Source organism: Pristiophorus japonicus, chromosome 3, assembly GCF_044704955.1.
Source record: "Pristiophorus japonicus isolate sPriJap1 chromosome 3, sPriJap1.hap1, whole genome shotgun sequence".
Lineage (NCBI taxonomy): Eukaryota > Metazoa > Chordata > Chondrichthyes > Pristiophoridae > Pristiophorus > Pristiophorus japonicus.
In genome coordinates this window covers 37,858,114-37,871,529 of record NC_091979.1, presented here as the reverse complement: position 1 = coordinate 37,871,529, position 13,416 = coordinate 37,858,114, and the positions used below count along the sequence as shown (strand labels likewise).

General features: G+C 43.7%; 1 protein-coding gene across 5 annotated transcripts in view; it reads right to left on the bottom strand.

The window, feature by feature from the left end:
* The window catches only part of ptpn4a (protein tyrosine phosphatase non-receptor type 4a), a 287,492-nt gene extending 279,116 nt beyond the window's left edge, over window positions 1-8,376 (bottom strand). The window contains exon 1 of one of the 5 annotated variants that reach the window (XM_070875277.1): window positions 8,310-8,376. The gene's annotated coding sequence lies outside the window, so the exon portion shown is untranslated. Of the gene's footprint in view, window positions 1-7,948; window positions 8,029-8,309 lie in introns of those variants that run through there. The other 4 variants (XM_070875279.1, XM_070875282.1, XM_070875281.1 and 1 more) reach the window with 4 other exon arrangements.
* Window positions 8,377-13,416: the final 5,040 nt, after the last annotated feature.

The following is a 13,416-nucleotide window of genomic DNA, read 5'->3' as shown; positions in this document are numbered from 1 at the left end:
TCTTTACTAACCTCTTTCTCTTTACATACCTATAGAAACTTTTGCAATCCGCCTTAATGTTCCCTGCAAGCTTCTTCTCGTACTCCATTTTCCCTGCCCTAATCAAACCCTTTGTCCTCCTCTGCTGAGTTCTAAATTTCTCCCAGTCCCCAGGTTCGCTGCTATTTCTGGCCAATTTGTATGCCACTTCCTTGGCTTTAATACTATCCCTGATTTCCCTAGATAGCCACGGTTGAGCCATCTTCCCTTTTTTATTTTTACGCCAGACAGGAATGTACAATTGTTGTAATTCATCCATGCGTTCTCTAAATGTCTGCCATTGCCCATCCACAGTCAACCCCTTAAGTATCATTAGCCAATCTATCTTAGCCAATTCATGCCTCATACCTTCAAAGTTACCCTTCTTTAAGTTCTGGACCATGGTCTCTGAATTAACTGTTTCATTCTCCATCCTAATGCAGAATTCCACCATATTATGGTCACTCTTCCCCAAGGGGCCTCGCACAATGAGATTGCTAATTAATCCTCTCTCATTACACAACACCCAGTCTAAGATGGCCTCCCCCCTAGTTGGTTCCTCGACATATTGGTCTAGAAAACCATCCCTTATGCATTCCAGGAAATCCTCCTCCACCGTATTGTTTCCAGTTTGGCTAGCCCAATCTATGTGCATATTAAAGTCACCCATTATAACTGCTGCACCTTTATTGCATGCACTCCTAATTTCCTGTTTGATGCCCTCCCCAACATCACTACTACTGTTTGGAGGTCTGTACACAACTCCCACTAACGATTTTTGCCCTTTAGTGTTCTGCAGCTCTACCCATATAGATTCCACATCATCCAAGCTAATGTCTTTCCTAACTATTGCATTAATCTCCTCTTTAACCAGCAATGCTACCCCACCTCCTTTTCCTTTTATTCTATCCTTCCTGAATGTTGAATACCCCTGGATGTTGAGTTCCCAGCCCTGATCATCCTGGAGCCACGTCTCCGTAATCCCAATCACATCATATTTGTTAACATCTATTTGCACAGTTAATTCATCCACCTTATTGCGGATACTCCTTGCATTAAGACACAAAGCCTTCAGGCTTGCTTTTTTAACACCCTTTGTCCTTTTAGAATTTTGCTGTACAGTGGCCCTTTTTGTTCTTTGCCTTGGGTTTCTCTGCCCTCCACTTTTCCTCATCTCCTTTCTGTCTTTTGCTTTTGCCTCCTTTTTGTCTCCCTCTGTCTCCCTGTATAGGTTCCCATCCCCCTGCAATATTAGTTTAACTCCTCCCCAACAGCACTAGCAAACACTCCCCCTAGGACATTGGTTCCGGACCTGCCCAGGTGCAGACCGTCCGGTTTGTACTGGTCCCACCTCCCCCAGAACCGGTTCCAATGCCCCAAGAATTTGAATCCCTCCCTGCTGCACCACTGCTCAAGCCATGTATTCATCTGCGCTATCCTGCGATTCCTACTCTGACTAGCACGTGGCACTGGTAGCAATCCCGAGATTACTACTTTTGAGGTCCTACTTTTTAATTTAGCTCCTAGCTCCTTAAATTCTTTTCGTAGGACCTCATCCCTTTTTTTAACCTATGTCGTTGGTACCAATGTGCACCACGACAACTGGCTGTTCTCCCTCCCATTTCAGAATGTCCTGCACCCGCTCCGAGACATCCTTGACCCTTGCACCAGGGAGGCAACATACCATCCTGGAGTCTCGGTTGCGTCCGCAGAAACGCCTATCTATTCCCCTCAGCCTCTCAGCCATCTCCCACCCCCTCCAAGCTAATCGTCTATTAAACCCATCTCTGCTCCACTCAACTCAGCTCATTAGCCAATTTCAATGGTTCTTTTCCCTCAGGCACTTCACCTCAGCCCTTCAAAAGCCATCTGCCTCAAAAGACACTCAATGCTCTGTACCACACCTCTCCTCCTGCCCAACCACTGGTGGTATAGTTTTCCAGCTGCTGCTACTCTCCAGAGGGTGCTTCCTAAACCCCTCTACATCTTTCTTCTCCCTTAAAAACATCAGCCACACCTATTGGTTCAACAGGGCTTGGTCAGTTTTCAAGCATAGTTGAAGTGCCTTGGTTGGGCTGTTGCTTTGTTTTAAAAAAGGTGCAATGAAAATGAAAGCTATAGTTGTTGATAGACTCAGCTTCTCCAAATTCTGAGTCATTTTACACAAAAGATAAAATTAAGAGATTGGAAGGTGTGTGAAGACAGGAGTATTTATTCAGAGCCAAGAAATAATTATTTGTGAAGTTATAGACTATTTAATGCACTGATTATGGTAAGCAGAAAGCAATTATTAAAACTACACTTGTCATAATGTCAGTGGTCACTTGGAGGATAATGGACGCATTAGAGTGATAAGTCTAGCAGTACAAGTTGAACCTCTCTGGTCTGGCACCCTCGGGACCTGACCGGTGCCGAAACAAAGAATTTTCCAAACCACGGGAGGTCAGTGCTGGTGATCGCCGAGTGAGGGAGAAGAGGCGGGGAATGTTGGTCATTTCTGTCTGTCTGTCTGTCTGTCTCGGGTCTGACGCCCCTTCACTGCACTGTCAAGTCCCACAATGAAGCAGCGAGATACTGAGCATCATGGGAGCGGCCTTAACAGTGAGCTCCAAGCCCAGGAAAGTGGCATTTCCTGTAGGGACGCCGAACCACAGATGTTTCCAGACCAGAGAGGTTCAACCTGTATTATCAAATGAGTTTGAAGCTTGGGAAGTTCGTAGCAGTCACATAAAGCCAGATTTACTTTAATATATTCACTATTGCTAGTAATCAACCATAAATCACTCAAACTTAGTGACTAAATCACATCAATCCATCAGTGTGAATGTGATCACACAATTGACATGAAACACACAGGGCACTGGCATATATCAGCCATGACACCAACAATTTAGTTATCCTTCTCCTTAAGTCAACTGTTATGGAAGGAAAGCTCAATGGGTTCGGATTATCCTAGATAGAACGCTGGAGTGGAATCTAGCAGAAGCCAACTTCTCTGACACAAACTGAATTAGCATTGATTCAAGGAGCTACAGAAAATGTTTAAGCTTAGGTGACCAGATTTTATTTTAAAATGTTTAAGTATATTAAAATGTTCTGGCTGTTGTGCAGAAACAAAATCCATACTTCAGCTCCATTGCATGCTCCAGATATGGGGAAGTGCCATAGCTGGCAGTTTGAAAGTCAACCTTTCTAGCTACTGTTCCATTTGCAATGTTACAGATTAACCCATTTTATGTTTATCCTATTCATTTTCCTTTAGAAATTATGCACTCTTTCCAGCATGCAATACATTCCATCAATATCAGGCCCCACCACTAAACCTTACTTGAACATTGAGCATTTACAGAGCCTGCAGAAGTGATAATTACCTTCTTTAATTTCCTCAATGTTTCAGCTTTTTAGGTCATTCTTGCTACCTTTCTCTTTTCTGAGGCATATATAGTGTCAATGCTCCAAGTATGGTCTAACACTTACAACAGCACCCGTATCTCTTCTTTAAACTTAGAGATAATTGTTTTCGCACAAATGATGCTTTCAATGTCTGATCTACTACACTGTGCACTTATGAACTCGACATTTTTATTTTTTAAATTGCAATATTTATTCAGTCAGATAAGTTTATAGCTCCTTGAATTTTCTCTCTCCTCAGAGCATCCTGGTTTCCCATTCAATGACATCCACAAATTAACAGTTTCTTGTTAAACTATAAATGAGAAATATTGCAAGCAGAGGTCCCAGTGACAGACCAGTCACCACTACCCAATTAGAACGGTCACTGATACTCTATTTCTTACCCAGACATTTCACTACTAAACTACAACTTCTTCATTTATTCCCAGGAGCTGTCAATTAAGTCCTTTGAAAAGGAACCTTATTACACAGCTCCGGGTTCAGAAAACATCTGCTACAAAGTATTCCAGTTCAGATTTTGGTAGGTGGCACAATCCAGCCCAAACCAACACAACATTACAGTGGTTTCTCTACTTGAACAGCTTCCATTACAAAACAATTAAGATTTTTTTAAATTCCAACTGAGAAAATCTCATGACCAGTTACTACAATGAAATATTGCCAAAAGGCTTTGCCAAATCATTTCCCTCTCATTTTAGAAAGATTGACTTTGTTTGAATTAACAGCCCACCCTAGCTCTACCCACTAGGACAAATAAATGTTCTCCTACATCCACTTTCTTCCCTTCAGCATACAACACAGTACTCAAGAGTCTCATTGTTCAACAGAAAATTGTCTACTTGACTCCCCACTTTTTACAATGCAGGATTCTCAATGAGCTGAACGAACAATCATGCATTCAGCTGCCCGTTTTTATTTGCCCTCAACCTGAAAAATTACTGAAATCATGCTCGCACGTCATCTACTGTTACAGCCTCAAGCTCAATTTCTATTCATACCATCCAAAATGACATGGCTCGTTGACAAAGTTTGTCACTGGAGGCAAGTCTTGATCTTCAAGGCAGACCAGCATGAGATACTACTAAAATTTGACTACGGTACTCCAATTGCAGCATTTTTTACACTTTACCATTTTAATACTTTTTATTGTATGCATGTACATGGTGATTTCTGAATTATGTGGGTTCATTATTCTCACTCTCACCTGCACTCTTCCCAAACAAAGACAACAGGTATGCAGCCTGTTTGCAAACATGTGCAAATGTCGCTCTATAGCTGCCAGGGAGGTACAAAGGCCAGCATATCAAATTCCCTTTGCTTCTTTTTTTTGTCTCTATTGGAAAAGTGGCAATTTATCAGGACAAAGTCATGGCAGTGACTCACACAAGTACGGTCTCCATCCACTGGCACTGTTCTTGCCCTTTTACATTTCCATGATTCATCAGTTGAGGTGAACTATTAAAACCTTTTGAACAATATTCAAAACAAGGCTAGGATTATCAGCTCTAATAAAAATTCAGAATTAAAAAGGGTTCAGTAGTATTAAGTTCTCCTTTAAAATAGAGCATGAAAGCTCAACATTCTTCTACCTTTGGAACATCATTTTTGCAAGTTAAAAAAAAACTCATCAAGGTGAAGGATCGGTGCTGGGGAATAAGCACTCCTGGGAGAATGGCAGTGCAATCAAATGTAAAGTTCACTCAATTTTGCTCCAACGTTTTGCTTTAATCTCCATCTTAGTAAAGTGCCTGCTCTTACACCAGGCTTAATTCTCCGAGTTCCATCATCTGTAGATCTCCGCTGAGGGAAGAATGACAATTTGTACTGTTAGACAGTTCCGTGTTATTATCCCATATCAACGAGGAACTGGGCTGAGGCTCGTTTCACAAAGGGCTCTTGCAGCTGGAAAAGATACTTTCATCCCACTGGCTCGGATGGGTTGAACCTAGGTAAAACTTATGAGGTGAAGCTGTCATCCAATCTTCCAGAATTTTTTTTGTATATTCACAAGTATCCATTTTCCCTCTGCTTTCATTTCACCCATCACCAACATCTATATGTCTGACTTTTTATTCTCTGTCTCCACTCTAATAGACCCTCACAAAAAGTCTTTGCACTCTTCCTAGGGTTGAAACACAATAGACAGAAACTACAAATTTACATACTGCACCTTACATTGGAAGCCTGCAAAGTATGAAGCAGAGACGGGTTAAACTCACACAAACCATACTAGTCTCGGGCAAGCACCACAATCTTAATTACCAGCACTGTTTCCCTGACCCTCTTTTAGTTTTCAATGATTTGGAGACATGGCTAGGAGCAGGGGAGAGGGGAAGTCACGTAAAGAAACTCATTCGTTAAGAATTTGTACAATGTTGTGAGGGAATCACATTATATACTCCAGCACAAAAAAAAAAGTTCAAGTCTGAAATGTGTGCCCCTATTCAAAATACAGAGACACATTTTGAAACGCAGGAATCAAAAGGTCAGATATTTTTCATGGTCTAATCGGAGGCCTCAAGGTCACCAGCAAATGAATCAAATTTCACTTAAAAAAAAACATAGAAACTAAAGAACAAAAATTAGAACAACTACCCTCTAGTCTTCCTAGCCATCTACTCTCATAACTGGCTCAATTATAAGATCATTCTTGTTCCTAAAAGCTTCAACTTACCCCATTTCCACTGCCAGCAAAGTTCTGCTCATCTCCATTTCCTTTAAATATGCTAGACAATACTGCTTGCCTGCATTTCTCTTCCGCTTGTCCACTGGTGCCTTACCAGTGTTCAAAAAAAATCCTTTTAAATCCACAGCCCTACTGCCTGTAGGTTATCTCTGCTGTTCATTTGCAAAAAGCACATCAATATTTTGTTCTTCCTGATTTTTAACCTTACTTTCTCCCTTTTCATTAATATCCACTGTCATCTCACTGTTCCATTCAGAATACTATCCCTTTCATTCATACAATTTCCACTGCCCATGTTCCCTCCCAGCATCAGTCCTTCCAAGGCTGCAGTTCCTATTGTATCCTTCTTGTACGTTTAATCACACACCATTTTTGCTTTGCCACGCTCGCTCTCTCTGCCCCCTTACTGCAGCAATATTCTTGATTCTATTGCACGTACACTTCAGTTCGTGCACTTCCAGTTTCCTTCCTCAGCATTTCTCCATCGCAGTATTCCTGCTTGTACTACATACAAGCTGGCTCCTGCTCCAAATCCCACGCAGCAACATCCCTCCCATTGCATCTCCCTTCCCCCATGGCTCGGGTGTAGTTTTTTTCCTCTGTACTAGCAATTTCTGCCAGTACCTCCCACTCTCATTCATACATTTCCAATCGCTTCCTCCCTATTAATCCCACTGCTGCCATCAGAATCTTTGTAGCCACACAGCCTCTCCATTTTCCTTTACATCATTGCCCTATTGCTGCTTTGTTTTAAAAATCCAGAAATTTGCTCCATACGCTGCAACGACTTTACTGCACCACTGTTGGCATAGCCACTACATCACCTAATCTTTCATTCATCCATTCCAGAATTGTCGCTGCACGTTTCCAACTTCACTGAGGTCACTATGTTCAATTATCTCATGTACGCTTATTTCCAGCTTTATTCAATTCGGCACCTCACTGGAATTGTTTTAATAAACCATCAATTTTGCACACTCTTTTCTTCTGCTACTGCCAATGTCATTACACATCACCACTAATTCATACCTATACAGTTGTTCTCGTACATATGACAGCTTCTGTAGCACACTGCAGGTCTTGTCCTACTGCACCACCCTCTCTCCTGTTGCTAGCAAAGTACCACTCAGATGCATTTTACATTTTCCTCCTCACCATTGCTACATTCCCGTTGGAAAAAAAAAATTACATTTTAACACTGCATTCTTCCCCTCCCCCCAAAAAAAAAATTCATAACCTGTACTCTCTTCCACTGCACCATTATTCCTGCTGTGAATAGTATCAACATGATCTCATTCACTTATTTTGTATTCAAGTCTGTGATTCTCTCGCTCACCTCACGATACTGCAACATATTTAATACTACACATTCTGAACATGTGCAATAATATCATACACATTTTTTTTTAAGAATCATTAACCAGTTTTGACCTATTATCTCCACACTGCACCATTAACTCTTTGCTGGTTGCAATGCAAACCATTTTCACCCTTTGAAATGCATTTTGCTGCACAAGCGCTATTTTGTTTTCAAAGTACCATCCATAGAAACATAGAAAATAGGTGCAGGAGTAGGCCATTTGACTTTCTCTCCATACTCCTTGATCCCTTTATATATAACACGCACACCCACATTTTAATCCGTGCCTCAGCTTGGGCTGTCTAACTCATTTGCTCTCTCTCTCTCTCTTTTCCCTCCTCTTACACTTTTAAGCATGCAGTTAACACTAAGAATAATGTTGACTCTGCTAACTTGCACTCCTCCAGCCAGCAAGGCTGCGAGCCATATTTGCCCCGGCACCCAGCCCCGTGCAAAGCTCTCGCGCTCACCCTCTGTTGCCGCCTCGAGCCCCCGCGGATGGGCTGGGTTGAGCCGCTCCGCTCGCGCACGCACGCTCAACCCACCCTCGCGCTGCTGCTGCTGCTGCCGCCGCCTGGAACCCCGCGGATGCGCGGGGCTCAACCGCCGCGCGCGCGCGCGCTCCCCCCCACGCCCCGCCCCCTTTCCCTTCTGTGTGTTGCCTGGAGCCCCGCGGATCCAATAGGTTGAGCCGTTGGCTGGCTGGCTGGCTCGCTCGCGCTCCCCCTCCCTCGAGCCCCCAGAGGGAACCGTTGGGGGCTGAGCCACCGCGCGCTTCGTTCGTTCGCTCGCTCGCTCGCGCTCTCACTATCCCTTTCCTCCTTCAGATACCTGGTTGATTTCTCGCCCACTCTCCGTCCGGTCGTTGTCGTCGTCCTCCTCCTCCTCCTCCTCCTCCTCCTCCTCCACCACCACCACTAGACTGTTTTCACTTTTACATCATGGCTCCCGCACTGCCGGTTAGTTGGAGAGGATGGGGTGGGGGAAAGGGGAGGATGCAGCAGCAAGGTGTGTGTTACTCGGGAGGCTGGCTCGCTGCCGCTGCTCCGGGTTGAACTCGGCCTAAAACGATCCCAACGCCACTCGCTGCCAGGCTCCAGCCCGAGTTGTTTCAGCGGTGGAGGGCGCGTGCGCGCAGCTCTCCAATCGCGGCGTCCGTCTTCGGTGCGGTGAAAGCGAGGCTTGGGGAAGGGGCGGTGCCCCCCCCCCCCCAATAAAAAGCTAGCGCACGTGATCTGTATTTGAAGCCACGTGGCGGCCATCTTTGTAAAGGTGGATCTTCCCAAATACAAGTCAATCCCTGGGCCTGGTGGCCTCGGTGGCAATCTGCAGGTGGGGCGGGGGCCTATGTCTGGCCCCGAAAGAAAAAAAGTAATGCGTGCATTTATATAGCGCCTTTCCAACGGCCACCAGACATCCCAGAGCGCTTTACAGCCAATGAAGTACTCTCTGAAGTGCAGTCACTGTTGTAGGAAACATGGACCGGAGTGCATCATCACCCCTGGCAACCAAATTTTAATTTGACTGTTTTAAGTTCAAAGTTTAATTTGTCGGTTTAACGGGGCACTTGATTTATTGTTTTACTAAAGAAAAATAATTGTCGGAAACGCAACAGCCAAATTGCACACAGCAAACTTTCACAAGCAGCAATGTGATAATGAACACATCACCTATTTTTAGTAATGTTGATTGAGGGATAAATATTGGCCAGGACACTGGTGATAACTCCCCCGCTCTTCTTCCCTGAAGAAGGAGCACGCGGTGTCCTCCGGTACGCTTGAGGCCTTCCAGTGGGCATCATAGGGACTGGAGTGCACAGTGGATACTTGACCCATAACCATCTCGTTTCGCTTTGCACCATCATTCCTTTTGTCATTTAATCTCTCCTTCGTTCCACCCTATCACAGACCTTTCCTTTTGTTCTTTCCTCCCCTTACACTGCCCCTTCACTTGCTTAAAACCTGTTACATCTCTAACTACTTCCTGGTCTGATGAAAGGTCATTGACGTGAAACATTAACCCTCTTTCTCGCTCCACAGATGCTTCCTGGCCTGCTGAGTATTTTCAGCATTTTCTGTTTTTATTTCAGATTTTCAGCATCCGCAGTATTTTGCTTTTATAATAGTAATACATTATTGTTTCCTTTGGTTTTGTGGTCAATTTCTTTATTAGTTGTACTCTTTAAAAGGGTGACACATCGAGTGTACAGCGCAGAAACAGGCTATACGGCCCAAATGGTCTATGCCCGAGTTTATCCTCCCACCCTACTTCATTCAGCATATCCTTCTATTCCTTTCTCCCCCAGTGTTTTGGTTGGTGACACTGGGTTTCTAACCCAGTCAATCAAAGGATCCCTGACCTGCCAAGTGTCACCCTTTGGGTGTAGAACTCTCAGTGCTCAGTCTTTGATGTATTTCATTCTTAAAAATAAACACAAGCTCAGTTAAATGGATATGTGGTCACTTTTTTTGATCAAAAACCTCATTTCGAATTGTTTCTTGATCTTAACAGATCTGTAGACATGACATTCGCTCTTTTGGACAACTTATCCTGACATGTTTCACTGCAAAACAAACCTGGTTTTATGTTTTCAAATAATTTACAGATCATGAATGCCACTTCGAACATTTCCCTGATATTGAACACCCTAGGTCACAGTTTCTTGAAGTTTGCAAGAAATAGCGATCATTTGCACTTTGAGGGAGGATGACATTAAAAGTGCTGAATAAATGTATTTTAATAATTGATCTAATTATCACCACACATTGCATATTTTCTCCCTTGACAGAGTGAGATTTTAATATATTTAATATATTGTTCTTTTTCATTTCATTTTAAACTGTTAGCTTAGAGAGACGCGAGCACACTTTTTAAATTGACGATTCTTCATAAAATATTTATCTCAAAGGCCAGCAGACTGTTACTAAGAATACCACTGAATCCATATAATGGAAGGATGGTTGGTTCTGGTTTATGATCTGTTAGCTATTGACTGCTTCCCGCCACTGCTTCCAATTTGTATCAGCTAATGAATTGTAGAAAAGAATACATTTATTCTAAAATGCCACAGCCTGTTAGAAACACCCAGTAATCTGACCACCATGTGTCATAATACAAGCCTGAAATTTCTAAATGTTAACCTGCACTTGAATCAACAATTCCTTCCTCAAGAAGTAGATGGTCACCTGAGGATCATCTGGACATTGCTGGAATAAATTGACAGCCAAACTCATAATGGGAATTGCTTCCATCCCTCACTTCACCTAGCCACACTGCTGGTACTCTGATTGTCTAATACATGTATGGCTACAAGGTCCGGCATGTGAATGTATAACAACAGCAACTTGCATTTATATAGGGCCTTTAATGTAGTAAAATGTCCCAAGGCGCTTCACAGGACCGTTATCAAACAAAATTTGACACTGAGCCACATAAGGAGATGGCAGGTAGGCTTTAAGGAGCAACTTAAAGGAGGATGGAGAGGCGGAAAGGTCTAGGGAGGGAATCCAAAGCTTAGGGCCTAGGTAGCTAAACTTAGAAACTTAGAAAATAGGTGCAGGAGTAGGCCATTCGGCACTTCGAGCCTGCACCGCCATTCAATAAGATCATGGCTGATCATCACCTCAGTACCCCTTTCCTGCTTTCTCTTCATACCCCTTGATCTCTTTAGCCGTAAGGGCCATATTTAACTCCTACTGCCAGTGGTGGAGCAATGAAAATTGAGGATGCGCAGAGATCTTTGGTGGGTTGTAGAATTGGAGGAGGTTACAGAGATAGGGTGGGGCGAGGCCATGGAAGGATTTGAAAACAAAGATGATCATTTTAAAATTGAGGCGTTGCAGGATTGGAAGCCAGTGTAGATCAGCAAGCACAGCCGTGATGGGTGAACGGGACTTGGTGCGAGTTAGGATACGGGCAGCAGAGTTTTGGATGAGCTCAGGTTTGTGGATAGTGCAAGGTGGGATGCCAGTCAGGAGAGCATTGGAATGTATACAATGTATCATAAATGAAACTTCCATAATAAGGCCCTGCAATGACCTTATTCTCCAGTATTCATTCAAAATATATTTATTAAAAAAATCAGAAATAATGTGTGAGAAAAAGAGAAGCAAATAATGATTGCGAGTTCATTTTTTTCTTATTTTGTGATCTGAAAAAAAAACAAGACTAGCATTGTCCAAAAAGAAATGTTTCCAAATGTTTTCAGGTTAAATGTCGACTGCTGATTACTGCAGAGTATCAGGACTCAGTACTAAGCTTCTTGCATTCATGCCCTTTGGACCAACAATTGGCATGGTATCCAAACTCAAGGGCCTGCATCATGTGCTCTGATTTATGAGCTTGCACTATTGCCTATTATTTCACATTAGACCAGCGAAGTAAATCCTAGATGCAGCTGCTTGTAACAGCACCACCCAGTGGTACAAATAGCACATCTCTACAAAAAAAAGGCCTTGATTTTCAATCCAGCTTCTGCAAGGCTCAAAAAAACCTGGAAAATACCAATAAACCTGGAAAATTACAGCTTGTAAATCTGCAAGGTATATCTCGTTCTCTGGTTGAATTTATGTTGTTGGTTTACTTCCTTTTTCACTGGCTTGTTACAGCATTATTTTCTTTTCCAATTTTCTACACTACTCCCAGCCCCAGATGTGATGATGATTGTCTGATGGTCATGTAAATGTCCATTATTCATGTCTGAGGCATGATCATGAGTTTCGGGAACCTATCTAACCATGAAAGTAAGCATAGCCAAGACCAATTCTGTTATGTCTCAAATAAAGCAATGTGACTGACTACTGTAGACTTGAGTAAGTGTGACCTTAGTCTCTTTATTCTGACTCCAGAGTGCCGGCACAGCATGGGAGACCTGCTTATATGCAGTGCTCCCAAGGGATGCTAGGATCCGTTGGGACTCAAACAGATGCGCCCTCTGGTGGAGGTAGAATGCTGGTTACAAGGTGTTGCATACATAACTTCACTCCCCCCCAAAGTCAATAGTACACTTGTTTACAGGGTGAGATGATCTAGGGCTTTCTGCTCCATAGTCGATCGTCTCGGTACAAACACAGGTGCAGGTGAGTTGGTTGGGCCCTCGCTGGGCTGCTGCCCAACTGGCCTCGCTGGGATGCTGGGGATGATGAGTTCAGCTTCGTGGTCGACCGTGATGTCAGTTGCCACTTGTGTGTGTATCGGGGGGGTCGAAGTTGGTGGTAGAAACATCGAAAATAGGTGCAGGATTAGGCTGTTTGGCCCTTCGAGCCTGCACCACCATTCAAGAAGATCATGGCTGATCATTCCCTCAGTACCCCTTTTCTGCTTTCTCTCCATACTCCTTAATCCCGTTAGCCGTAAGGGCCATATCTAACTCCCTCTTGAATATATCCAATGAACTCTTCAGGTTGCTCGTGGCTGTCTGTGAATCGCAGTTTGGTTTGGTCCAAATGCTTTCTGCAAGTTAGTCCATTTTCAAGTTTGACCTTAAACACCCTACTCTCTTCTTTGGCTATGACAGTGTCAGCAAGCATTTTGGGACCATGTCCATAACTGAGTAAAAATACAGGGTCATTGACTTCAATATCGCGTGACAAATTTGCTTGATCATGGTACATGCTTTGTTGATGCCGCCTGCCCTCACCATGATCATGGGGATCAGGGTGGACTAGAGAGAGCCCTGTCTTGAGTGCCCTTTTAATAAGCAGTTTGGCAGGGGAACCCCGGTGAGCGAATGGGGTCTTGTGCGGTAGCTGAGCAGGACTCGGGACAGGCGGGTCTGCAGGGAGCCTTCCGACACATGTTTCAAGCTTTGCTTGATGGTTTGGACTGCCCGTTCTGCCTGGCCATTAGATGCGGGCTTGAACGGGGCAGATGTGATGTGCTTGATCCCATTGCAGGTCATGAATTCCTTGTTGACAAGGACATCCGAGGCAGGCCATGC